Source organism: Aegilops tauschii, chromosome 6 (genome assembly GCF_002575655.3).
Source record: "Aegilops tauschii subsp. strangulata cultivar AL8/78 chromosome 6, Aet v6.0, whole genome shotgun sequence".
Classification (NCBI taxonomy): domain Eukaryota; kingdom Viridiplantae; phylum Streptophyta; class Magnoliopsida; order Poales; family Poaceae; genus Aegilops; species Aegilops tauschii.
The window spans coordinates 313530681-313544278 of record NC_053040.3 but is presented as its reverse complement, the minus strand read 5'-3'; the positions used below and the strand labels follow the sequence as shown (position 1 = coordinate 313544278).

At 45.2% G+C, this 13598-nt stretch overlaps 1 long non-coding RNA gene across 1 annotated transcript; it reads left to right on the top strand.

The window, feature by feature from the left end:
* Positions 1-4708: 4708 nt before the first annotated feature.
* Positions 4709-6865, top strand: LOC120965844 (uncharacterized). Its single transcript, XR_005758845.2, has 3 exons — positions 4709-4795; positions 4903-4982; positions 6616-6865. It is a non-coding gene; the product is annotated as an uncharacterized lncRNA (long non-coding RNA).
* The last annotated feature ends 6733 nt before the right edge of the window (positions 6866-13598 follow it).

The following is a 13598-nucleotide window of genomic DNA, read 5'->3' as shown; positions in this document are numbered from 1 at the left end:
ACTAGGCGGATCAACAGGCTATGGAGATGCCCATCAATCGATATCAATGCGAGGAGTAGGGATTGCCATGCAAGGGATGCACTAGAGCTATAAGTGTATGAGAGCTCACAAATGAAACTAAGTGGGTCTACATCCAACTTGCTTGCTCATGAAGACCTCGGGCATTTGAGGAAGCCCATCATCGGAATATACAAGCCAAGTTCTATAATGCAAAATTCCCACTAGTATATGAAAGTGATAACTCAAGAGACTCTCTATATGAAGAACATGGTGCTACTCTCAAGCACAAGTGTGGTAAAAGGATAGTAACATTTCCCCTTCTCTCTTTTTATCTTTTTTCTTTTTTTTTCTTTTTTTGTTGGGCTCTTTTTGGCCTCTTTTTTATTTTTATTTTTTGTTTTTTGTCCGGAGTATCATCCCGACTTGTGGGGGAATCACAGTCTCCATCATCCTTTTCGCACTGGGGCAATGCTCTAATAATGATGATCATCACACCTTTATTTACTTACAACTCGATATTACAACTTGATACAACTAATACATGATGACTCTATATGAATGCCTCCGGCAGTGTACCAGGATGTGCAATGATCTAGCACAGCAAAGATATCAAAAAACGGACAAACCATGAAAATATCATGCTAGCTATCTTACGATCATGCAAAGCAATATGACAATGAACGCTCGAGTCATGTATATGATGATGATGATGGAAGTTGCATGGCAAAATATCTCGGAATGGCTATGGAAATGCCATGATCGGTAAGTATGGTGGCTGTTTTGAGGCAGATATAAGGAGGGTTTATGCACCAGCGAAAGTTGCACGGTACTAGAGAGGCTAGCAATGGTGGAAGGGTGAGAATGTATATAATCCATGGACTCAACATTAGTCATAAAGAACTCATATACTTATTGTGAAAGTTTTATTAGCCCTCGAAACAAAGTACTAATCGCATGCCCCTAGGGGGAGGTTCGTAGGAGTTAACCATCGTACACCCCCGATTCAAATAGCACAGAAGGATTTCAATGAAGGATAAATTATGCTCTGACCTCACCGCTAATGTTAGCGGCCACCACTTTACATGCGTGAGGATTTACTTGTGTAAAGACTTACTTCCCTTAACACCATTATTAATACCTAACTTTAATTATTTTACTAGCATACCCCCATATTTCCACCTCAATATTGCAAAACTATTGCAAGGAATCAAACATATCATATTGAATCTACAAGTTTATGTAGGATTTTATGACTAACCATGTGAATGACCAATTCATGTTAACTCTCTGCTACTTCTTGAGCTTGCGTTGGTTTTTCCCTTGAGGAAAGGGTGATGCAGCAAAGTAGAGATAAGTATTTCCCTCAGTTAAGAACCAAGGTATCAATCCAGTAGGAAGAACACACAAGTCTCCAATCATAGCACCTGCACAAAGAAACAAATACTTGCACCCAACGAAATAAAGGCCTTGTCAATCCCTTCATGGTTGCTTGCAAGGATGAGATCTGATAGAGATAGGTATAAAAGATAAATAAAAGTGCAAAACTAAATAAAAGTAAATAAATTGCAGCAAGGTATTTTTTGGTTTTTGGTTTTATAGATCTGAAAATAATATGATAAAAATAGACCCGGGGCCACAAGTTTCACTAGAGGCTTCTCTCTTGAAGAAAGCATACGGTGGGTAAACAAATTATTGTTGAGCAATTTATAGAAAAGCGCATAGTTATGACAATATCCAAGGCAATGATCATAAATATAGGCATCACGTCCGTGACAAGTACACCGACTCTTGCCGCATCTAGTACTATTACTCCACACATCGACCGCTATCCAGCATGCATCTAGTGTATTAAGTTAACAAGAACAGAGTAACGCCTTAAGCAAGATGACATGATTTAGAGGGATAGATCCAAACAATATGGTAAAACCCCCATCTTTTTATCCTTAATGGCAACAATACAATACGTGCCTCGCTACCCCTTCTGTCACTGGGTGAGGACACCGCAAGATTGAACCCAAAAAAAAGCACCTCTCCCATTGCAAGAAAGATCAATCTAGTTGTCCAAACCAACTCAATAGATCGGAGAGAAATACAAAGCTTTAATCATGCATAAAAGAGTTCAGAGAAGACTCAAATATTAATCATAGATATTCTGATCATAAATCCACAATTCATCGGATCTCAACAAACGCACCACAAAAGAAGATTACATCGAATAGATCTTCAAGAACATCGAGGAGAACATTGTATTGAAGATCAAAGAGAGAGAAGAAGTCATCTAGTGTAACAGCCTGATTTTTGGCCCTTTCTTTTTCTTTTGTTTTTTCTGAGGTTTTTGCTTGAGTTTCCTTTTAACGTGGCTATGTGGTCTAGAAACTGAAGAAGATGCCCTCTTCTTTGTTTCCAGAGTGGCTTGTCATTCCCAACACCTTTCCTAGACCCTGTCATTTTCATCCTAGCCCAAATCCCAATATTCTTTTCATTGGGAATATTCCTTTTCTATTAAAGGGATAACTCAAATTGCCCTAGGTTGTGAAGCAACCTTTATTTCCATCACTCCTAAAATTCCCAAATAATTCTCATAAATTGTTTGGGTCATATCTTTCTCAAATATGGCAAAATATTTCATTTGTCATGTTTATCATCATGATCAAATAATTCATTTCCTATTCTGCCCTAAATGGCACATTGTGAAGCAAGTGCTATTTTCCTTTTCCCAATTGACCTCAAACTCCTTGGACACCTTTTCCTCTCCATATCATTGCCACATGCCAAAATGCAACCTCATTTGCGCAGTAATTATTTAATTATGATTTTCCAAAGTTTCTATCCAGAAAGAAGCTTTGTGAGGGAGGTGCAAGCTAGGCATGTCCAAAGGAGTTGCCACTTTGCATGGTCCCTCATATCATCATATCATAGCCCTCCACCAAAGTAGAGCTCATTTCATGCCTCCATGTGAGCTCATCTTCAATTCTTTGATTCTGTCCAAAATTTCAGTTTGTGAAGCAAGTATATTTTATCTTGCTCCATTATGGCTGCCAATTTTTCTAGGCCTTCTACTATCCATATAACCTACCTCCACCCATTTTGGGCATGGTTCATCAAGCCATTATTCCTCTAGAATGTTTGCAAGTTTCTGTCCAAAGGAGATGTTTGTGAGGCAAGTACCAGTTTGGCTTGGCCAATTGGTATGAGACTTTTTGAGCATCTTCATAGGACCAAATGACTCTACCTTGCCCAATTTGAGCTCCATTTGATGCTTCATCAGAGTGCATCATCCTAATCTAGTTTCTGGACCAGTTTATGTGGTTGTTAAGCAACTACATTAAATCTTGATCCTAATCCTCTCCAAGTTACCAGGGTGAAAGTCCTTCTTACCCTAAACCTACCAGACAACTCCATTGCTTCCAATCCCTTTCCTGTTGCTCAGCAGTTCTCACCCAAGTTTACTGCAGAGGGTGATTAGCATTTAACCATAGCTCTTTTAACCAAACTACCAGCGCAGTTGCAACCTACCTTGGATGAACTTACCCGTAGACAACAAGTTCCGGCCCATCTCCCCCGCTACATGCCAGTGCAAGCGGTGATCGCGTTAATGGCAAGCCTGTGCGCGCGCTCTGCTGCCGTTGGCCGCGCCCAGGATGGATTCTTGCTCGGGCCCCTCCTCCTCTCGTCGTCTTAGCGCGCATAAGCATGTCCATTGTCTTCCTCTCGTCGTCGTCGATCACCTGGACCCCGCTCCCCCTCCGGCAGCTTCCTCACCGACGCAAACCGCCGCGTGCCCACGGATGTACAGTGGAGTTTTGGCTCGGTTCGTCGCCGTCTTCTTCCTCCTTGCGCCCCCTTGGCCTCCTCTGCCCCGTGAGAGCCTCCACTGCTCCTCCTACGTCGTCTACCTCCGAGCTCGCGAGCGACGGCACGCGTCCGCGGCGACGCCAGCGCGACATCTCGTCCCGCGGCTATATAATCCAACCCGGAGCTCCCTCGACCGCACCAGCAGCCTCACTCCTCTCCCCTAGTCCCCCCGAGTCCCTTCCCCGAGCACCAGAACCCCTCCTCAACCTCCATTGCCACCATGGCCGCCGTTCGGCTCCGCTCAAATTCAAGATGGGCAGTGCCCCTCCCCCTCTCTTTCCACCACCAGTAGACTCCTCCTCCACCTAGACTTTGCCCCCGTGCTCTCCCTCCCCTCCGGTGGCCTTCTGCCATGAGCTCGCCGCCGACCGAAGATCGCCGTCCGCCGCGGCTGGCCTCCCGCTCAGCCAAGCCCTTCCCCGCGGCTGCATCTTGCCTAGATGGATCTGCCTCGTTGCGCTGATCACGCCGGTAGGTCGCACGCCGCGAGAGGTGGCCGCAGTCGCCGGGAATCCGCGTCGGGCCGCCGGTCTCGTCTCTGCATCGCGGGCGAGCGGGAGGAGGAAGAAGGAGCCAGGCCAGGCGGGCCCCATCTCCACGCGGCCCCACCTGTCGGCGGGCAGGAGTTGACCCCGCCTGCTTAGCTGGATAAGTGACGGGCCCCACAGCCCGTGGGACCCGCACGTCAGCGACCCAAGCCCGGCCCCGCCGCTGTCCACGTGGATAAGTGGAAGCGTACTTGGCAGAAGTACATTTTCGCCTTCAGAAAGCGTATTTCTCCTCTGCTCCAGCCGTAAGTGCGGTTTCATAGTTTGAAAACGTATTCTCTCCTTAGGCGCCTTCTGTTTTCTCACTCAGGGGCCTGTTTGTAGAGATTCTTTTACAGATCGGTCCCTGAACTTCGTCGGGCTATAACTTTTTAACCACAACTCCAAATGAGGTGATTCCAAAGCCACTTCTTCGTCTCGTCAAGCCCGTTCTGTTGGTTTCATTTTCACTATGGTTTGACACTGTGAAAATGACCTTTTTGCCCTTGCCCGTAAACAGCCCCTCCGAGAGAGAACTGTTTCCGGCAAATCTTTTCGCGGCTTCACCGCACTTCTCCCCGATGCCTTCTTCACCCCCAGGTAAGCCACAATACCCACTTGCATGATAGTCATGCAGTAGCCATGGTTTTCAACTTGAATATTTATTAAATGATTGCTTGTTAAAATATGGTTATCGTTGTTTCGGTAATGCTTCTGGGTTAGTGCTTACTTGCTTGCTATGTTGTTATGCACCTGGTTATCATGCCCTGCTAGTTGCTAGTATTACTTTCATATTGCCATGCTTGATAGTAGTACATGTTGGGTTGGTCATGCTCTTCGGTGCATGACTAACGTCGGTTACCGAGTGCTGTTAATATGCATTGTTCCTTTGCTGTTAGTTGGTTAAGTGTTACTCGTTAATGTTATTGATGAGTTCTCGCATGGTATTTATGGTTGATGCTAGTGGTCATGTTATACTATGAGTAGTGTTGCACTTCTAATATTTATGCTCGTCATTATGCCATGTTCAGTTGGAGATTATTCATAGTTGATATGATGGATAGTTATGTTGCATCCCGTGCTTATGTTGATATCATGCTCATGCTTTGTATACGCATCATGTTATTTTATCATGGCTCAACATATTGCATTCAAGTTTAACCGGATTAAATTGAACTTGAACAACTGTTGGCTGAGTCATGGTGCCACCATATCGAAACTGACCAGTGCAACCACGCTTACCTTTATGGGACGATCCTAACTGGGTCTATTGTCGTGCCTCTCGCCGGTGCCTCCAACTAGGGAAGGTTATGGGCATGCGTACCCTGATCAGGTAAGCAGACATAACCTTGTGTGCCCATTGTTGTTATTTTTATGGATCCGGTCCCCGTGAGGGACGTTTGGCCACAACGGTGGTTGTTGTGTCTTTGGTAGACACTGGGGCACCCAGGACTAGCCCAGTTGGGAGTGGGTCGGAGTGGCCGGGAGAGTGTCATGACAATAGATCGGTTTTGTCGGAACGTCGTTGGTCCACCCGAATGGGAGTGCGAGGCCATGGGTTCCGTGGTGTGGGTACAGTGTACTAACCTCTGCAGAGTGTATATTAAATCTATCAATAGCCGCGCCCGCGGATAAGGGCCCAGTTCGTGTCGGTCACACCGTGAGTCAATAGTATTAATAATAACTTGATTAATCACAACCCCGGTTCGATGATGAGATAAGTTGGTTGTGATCGCCGGAAAGATCACCGTTTGAGACCAAGTGTTGGTCATGGTTGTGATCGCCGGAATGATCACCGTGGTATCGAGGATATCGAGTTGTTGGATATTCGTGATGTTGTGCGAGAATCATGGGTAAAGATCAAGCTCCTTGTGGTCATTTAATGATTACTACGGTATTGTTTATACCAAGCTTGATTTGATCCTGAGATGACCGTGTGATGTCCGAGGTTGGTAAGTGATGCATGTGATGGTTACGTAGTAACCCGAGCAGAATAAATAGTGCATATAGTGTCATCATGTTGCATACTAGTATCGTCAGATTCATATGTTCATGCCATGCTCATATTGTTCTAGCTGTATCATGTTCATTTTGCTCATGTCATGTTGTTATGAGGATCTCATGTTAATTCTTGCTTAACCTGTAATTGCCATGCTGATGTTTGTCTTGAATGCTTCTGGTTATTGTGAGCTTGCAAGTACATTCAATGTACTGACCTGGCGTGTCATGCTAGCTTGCAGGTCGTGCCTGGATTGCTTGCTTGTTTGGTGTTGTCCCTGTGTTCGCGAGCTAGGATAAGCGTTCCAGCCAGAGTCCCTGCGGAGTGGAGTTCACCACCAGTGTCGTTGTTCCGCTGCTAGAAGTTTTTTCGCTGCTTCGAGTTGTTCTGCTGCTTGCATAGAGCAACTGAGGATGGCATAGTGTCGCTGTGCCGATGTTATTCATTGTAATATCGGAGACCTTGTATTCATATTCGTGTAATAATAGTAAGCTGGTTTGTTCTATGCTAAGCAGTGCCGTATTCCAGAAGACTTCTCCTTGATCTCTGGGCTGGAGTACGGGGCGTTCCAGTTTTCTCTGAGCCGGGGTGCCACAGGCTTGGTATCAGAGCAGATCTGGCTGTAGGATGCCCCAGCCCGCGCGAACGTTAGAAAGCGGTAGTATAGACCCGAGTTGGTTTGTTGCACTTGATTGTTGCATTTGTTTGTCGCATAGCATGCATATAGATTGTTATTTTGTCACTAACGGTTAATCTTGTGAGTGTAGGTGGCATCGTTTTCGGTCCACCGCCTGCACCATCTTTCTTAGCATGCCTGCTCCTCGGTGTGATGTGACCACATCATCATCCATGCCCTCCATCTCGTCCCCTTGGCAACCCTTGCTGATCTTTGTTATCAGAAAAGGGCAATGCCAATAAACCCAGTCTTCCACTGTTATCTTGCCATGTCATTTCATTCTTTGGACGGGTACGATTCCCTTCGTACGCTTGATGATGAGGTGGTCGTGACTTTTGTGTCTCGCTACTTGATCGTCAAGTCCGTTCTCACATGTGTATCCATCTAGATCCAGCCACTGTTCAGCTAGTGCTTGGTGTAGCTTCGGTTACGCCAACTCCTTCCACACATGGATATAATTTTCATGCACACCGCCACAGCATATTAGACCGTAATACCGGAGTTTCTGCGTGATTTGTGTGCTTAGGTGTGCATGCATATTATGGTGTGAGTACTAGTAATATATGATGATTGCTTGATTCATTATATTAGTAGTATGCTTGTGTGCTTTTGTTTTAGTCGTTTCTTTTGTTTCTTTCTTTGGGCCTTCGGTGTTACAAATTTTCCCCTATTAAAGTTGCTCGTCAGCCGACACCGGACCCGAAGAGTCAGCAAGAAATGCATATATTTGGAAACTCAGCTAAACGGAATGGAATTGTCAGCAGTCTGCGGTGAAATTGGAAATAGCTCGTCTGAATACAAAAGAAATCCTGGATGGAATGTCAGTATAAAGTTTGCCTTAACGTGCACTCCTCATAGCAGGAATGATCAAATCAGCAAGAAAATAAATTGTGTGCAAGGTTGATAGAATATTATCAAAGGTATGGCTCAGATACAAGTTTAATTTTTCGTTGAGGATGATTTTGGAACCCAATGTACCTGGAAGCAAGCAAAAATATGGCATGTACTCAGAAAGGAGGATAGTCCTGCAAAACCCCGTTTCATACAAGAAATCTATAACAAAAATATTAAGATGGTTATATATGTGGAGATCGGTCCGCATATCACAATAAGAAGCTTCTGGTGTAAGCAACCCAATCTTCCCCTCGCAAGATACCCGAAAAGCTTCCAAGGCAAGATTCATCTATCTTCCTCAGTACGATACATGGAAGATTTCCCGTACAAGGTACTCTGCCTTCTTCAGTAGGCAATCAGAAAAGCTTCCGGCATAAGGTACTGAGTCTTTCCCCAGAAAAGTCTTTAAGGGGTAAGCTTCTGAAGCACGATACCCAGTCTTCTTCAGCAAGCTGTCCGATGAAAGTTTCGAGCACAAGCCAGCCAATCTTCCTCAGTAAGACATTGGTACAAGGTAGTACGCCGTGAATTGACAGCATATGGCAGTAAATCCCAAGTATCAGATCCGCAACATTTTGGTCAGAAGCAAGAATCAGTCAGAATACACGCCTGTCTCGGGAATCAGATTCTCATATATATGCGATGAGCATACCGCCAAGATCTTACAAGTCACTCGGATGAGGATCTGACAACCACGTGAGGATGGTTAAGAGAAGAAAGCCAGTATACACCGCAGTGTGACAAAGGATTATGAGCTTCGACGACATCAATGAGCTCAATGCAAGTACCTGTGAACCTGGAAAATGATCCTAATGAGCCCTTGTCCCCTTTTTCTCCAATGACGGCACCGCGCCTGTGATCTAAGCTGTTTTTAGCTATCCGGGGTGGATGCCGATTTTTATTTCTCTCTTCAACGACTGTCACGAGTTCTGAGCTGCTTTTCGGCCGTCTCGTACAGCTGTTGAGTTTCTTTTTGTGACAGTAGCCCTATAGCTGCTTTTTGGCTATTTTAGGGAGCTGCCACCTTCTTCTTATCAACCCGGTCTCATGTTCTCAGCTGCTTTTCGGCCGTCCTGAGCCGTGGTTGAGTTATTTCAGTAATGTCCCAGATCTGAGTTGTAAAGTCTGTTCTGGTAGCTACTGATTTATTTGCCAATTTCTTGCAAAGGTTCGGATGATCATTTTCCTGCGGTCAGAACTTGAGGGGTGTTGAACCTGCCATTTAATTGGGTACCCTGTCAGAAAAATGAGGATAAGCTATGATGGCCGAAAAATTGTACCGACAGTACCTATGGTGATACGAAAAAGCAATATGACCCAGCTCTTTCAGCCAAGGATCCAGACCAAGAAAACAATAATGAAGGAGCAAGACCAATGATGCAGGCGACAATCAAATATTTGGTACGGATCCGATACTCAAGACAGTGGAACCAGTTAAGATGATTCAGAAACTTCTGCGATAAGCCAGAATCTGTCAGGAAAGCGGTTATGACCCAACTCACTGTTTGGAACCCGAAGGACCTACATTTGGTGGAGAAACCCAATGCAAGGAGTTAGAGCTTGGGTGTCCACTAGAAAAATCTGATCACCAATTCACGAAAGATTGTCAGTGCCGGATGACACACCCAGCGGAAATCACACTTGGATTTGTGAGACCGACATATATTTCAGTCGTGAGAATCCATCACAATCAGTTAAGTCAGCAGGTCTAAAAAGAAATTGGAGCCTGTATAAGCATGAACAAGCAAGGTAAGATCTGTCAGAAAATGGATATATTAAAGCAAACCACCCCAGGGCCAGTCAGATAAAAATTTAGTGGGAACAAAAATAAGAAAAAGGATACCCGAGTTGGAAACGGTTTCCTTAAGTCAGTATCTTCATACTTGTTCCCTGAGCAACCAAATCTCGAGGACGAAATTTCTTTAAGGGGGTAAGGTTTGTAACAGCCTGATTTTTGGCCCTTTCTTTTTCTTTTGTTTTTTCTGAGGTTTTTGCTTGAGTTTCCTTTTTCCGTGGCTATGTGGTCTGGAAACTGAAGAAGATGCCCTCTTCTTTGTTTCCAGAGTGGCTTGTCATTCCCAACTCCTTCCCGACCCTGTCATTTTCATCCTAGCCCAAATCCCAATATTCTTTTCATTGGGAATATTCCTTTTCTATTAAAGGGATAACTCAAATTGCCCTAGGTTGTGAAGCAACCTTTATTTCCATCACTCCTAAAATTCCCAAATAATTCTCATAAATTGTTTGGGTCATATCTTTCTCAAATATGGCAAAATATTTCATTTGTCATGTTTATCATCATGCTCAAATAATTCATTTCCTATTCTGCCCTAAATGGCACATTGTGAAGCAAGTGCTATTTTCCTTTTCCCAATTGACCTCAAACTCCTTGGACACCTTTTCCTCTCCATATCATTGCCACATGCCAAAATGCAACCTCATTTGCCTAGTAATTATTTAATTATGATTTTCCAAAGTTTCTATCCAGAAAGAAGCTTTGTGAAGGAGGTGCAAGCTAGGCATATCCAAAGGAGTTGCCATTTTTCATGGTCCCTCATATCATCATATCATAGCCCTCCACCAAAGTTGTAACACCCCGCATGTAACTTGCCATATTTGTAACTCCGACTCTTGCCATTTCCGGCTATGTGATATGTTTTTCCCTCCATTGTCGGGTTTTTGTCTTTCGTTTTGTATTTTGTCATGTCATGCATTTTCACATCATGTCATCATGTGCATTGCATTCGCATACGTGTTCGTCTCATGCATTCGAGCATTTTCCCCGTTGTCCGTTTTCCAATCCGGCGCTCCTATCTCCTCCGGTGCACCCCTCTTGTTTTCTTTCGTGTGCGTGTGTCAAACTTTCTCGGAATGGACCGAGGCTTGTCAAGTGGTCTTAATATACCACCCGGAGACTACCGGTCAAGTTTCGTTCCATTCGGAGGTCGTTTGGTACTTCAATGGTTAACCGGGCATCCGCAAAGTCCATTTGAGTATCCAGCAAAAACCCCCTCTAAAACCAGCCCAAAACCCACCAAACTCTCTTCCATGCTCTAGGTCGTTCGATCACGATCGTGTGGGCGAAAACCGCACCTCATTTGGAGCCTCCTAGCTCCCTCTACCTATTTATAAGTGGGCATCCCGAAAACGGAATCGCAGTCTAACCCTAGCAAAAATCCCTCGCGCCGCCGGACAGCGTCCGCCCGCGCCGGACACGTCCGCCCGCGCCGGCGGACGAATCGCCCGTCGCCACGTCAGCCTCCACCGCCGCCGTTCCCCGCCGGCCTGCGGGCCCGACCCCGGCCCCCGCGGCCCACGCCCGCCGCCGCGCGCCTGCCCCGCCGCCGGCCGCCGCCTCCGCCGCGCGCCTGCCCCGCCGCCGCCAAGCTCCGGCCCCGCCGCCGGCCGCCGCCTCCGGTCGGCCCCGCCGAGCCCCGCCGCCGGCGACCGCCTCCGGCCCCCTCGCCCCTCGCCTCGCCGGCCCCTGCCTCGCCTCCGGTCGAGCCCGAGCTCGGGAGCTCGATCCAGATCCGTGAGCCCGTTGACTTCTCGCCCCTCTTTATTTTTCTAAGTCTTGGATAATTATCAGCAAGTGCTCCTGTTCCCGATGCGATAACTTTGTGCATGTAGCTCCGATTCGCGTGTATAATATGTCAAATTGTTCGCCTCGTGATGCTCTTCATTTTGTTCAATTGCACAATTTTCATTAGAGGTCATCCTGATGCCCAAATCTTCGTTGGAAGAGGGCTAGTTGCTGTTAATCTCTGGTTCTTATCAGAACTTGGAGATTTGTCATTTTTGTATCATTTATTCTGTGCATATTATGAGCATGAGCTCTACATGTGTTTTGAAGTATGCCATGCCATCTTTCCAGTGGTATAGTCCATGTATTTTTGTGATCTTTGTGGTGACTAGCACAAGCATGCAAAGTAGGCCCCGTAATAATTCTGATTTCAGGGACTTAGTGATTTCATTTCTCTAAGTCTTTGTCTGCTGTAATTTTGTTGTCATGTAAACTTGATGCTACAGAGAGATCCATGCATATTTTGGAGATATTCAGTAAGGATGTTTTGTAGCTATAGTTGTAATTGATCCATTCCTGCAATTGTTTGCAATTTTAGAGTGTCATAGCATGACTCTATCTTGCTCTACTTTTGCTATAAAATATTTCTGGCAGATTCTTAACATGAGATGCATTTTTGCCAAGCTTATTTTAGTTGAGCCATACATGCTATGCAATTGTTCTTGCCATGGATAGCTTCCTAAACATGCCATCTTGCTGTAGGTATGCTTGGTTTGTCATGCATTTCTCTGTAGTGAGTGCATCAAGCTCACAAAGAGGCCTACATATTTATATTTCTGCCATGCTCTGTTTTCTGCTAAGTCTGAAACCTGATAACGAAACTTGCTATGTTTACATGCTTGCCATCTTATCTTCTGGTCATTTTTGGCTGATGTTCAGTAAGGGACTTTTGTCATGTGCATTTAAGAGAACACTACCATGCTTTGTTTTGCTATGTTAAGTTCCTGTAGCATGTTGATTTCGTGCTCTGAACATGGCTACCTGATGACGATTTCTGCCATGTCCAGTTTTTCACCAAGTCTGTGAACCTGTAATCTTTTGCACTTTTGCCATGCTTGTTTGAGTTTGATATGTTGTAAACTAGCTGTAGCTCAGTGTTCATCTTTTGTCACGCATCTCCTGTAGATTACTGCCATGTGCTTTGTTGCTATGTTGGGATGCTGTAGCATTGTCACTTGTTGCATTTTAAGTGCTATCTTGCTGTTTATCGCAGATTAGTGTCATTATTGTTTTGCTTGCCAGTTGCAAACCGTGCATCCGATTCCGGTGATCTTTATATCGATTTCGACCGAAATCACCTCATCTTTCCAGTGACATGCTTGGTTTGCCAAGTTACTGCCATGTTCATCATTTTCCTTCCGGAGCACGCATATGCATCGCATATCACATCTTGCATATCATACATGTCTTGCATCATGTTGCTCGCGCATTTCTCGTGATTGATTGTGGTTCCATTTGTTTGTGCTCTTGTCTTGGGTAGAGCCGGGAGACGAGTTCGTGAACGAGGAACCTGTCGAGTACGCTTACGAGGATCAAGCTTTCGACAACTCTGAGAATCTTGCAGGCAAGATGACCACCCCTCGAAATCACTTCTATCTTTGCTATGCTAGTTGTTCGCTCTATTGCCATGCTCGCTACCTATCACTTGCCATATCATGTCTCCTATTTTTAGCCTTGTCAGCCTCTAACCATCCTCTCCTAGCAAACCGTTGTTTGGCTATGTTACCGCTTTTGCTCAGCCCCTCTTATAGCGTTGCTAGTTGTAGGTGAAGTTGAAGTTTGTTCCATGTCGGAACATGGATATGTTGGGATATCACAATATCTCTTATTTAATTAATGCATCTATATATTTTGGTAAAGGGTGGAAGGCTCGGCCTTATGCCTGGTGTTTTGTTCCACTCTTGCCGCCCTAGTTACTGTTATACCGGGATTATGTTCCTTGAGTTTGCGTTCCTTACGCGGTCGGGTGATTTATGGGACCCCCTTGACAGTTCGCCTTGAATAAAACTCCTCCAGCAAGGCCCAACCTTGGTTTTACCATTTGCGACCTATACCTTTTTCCCC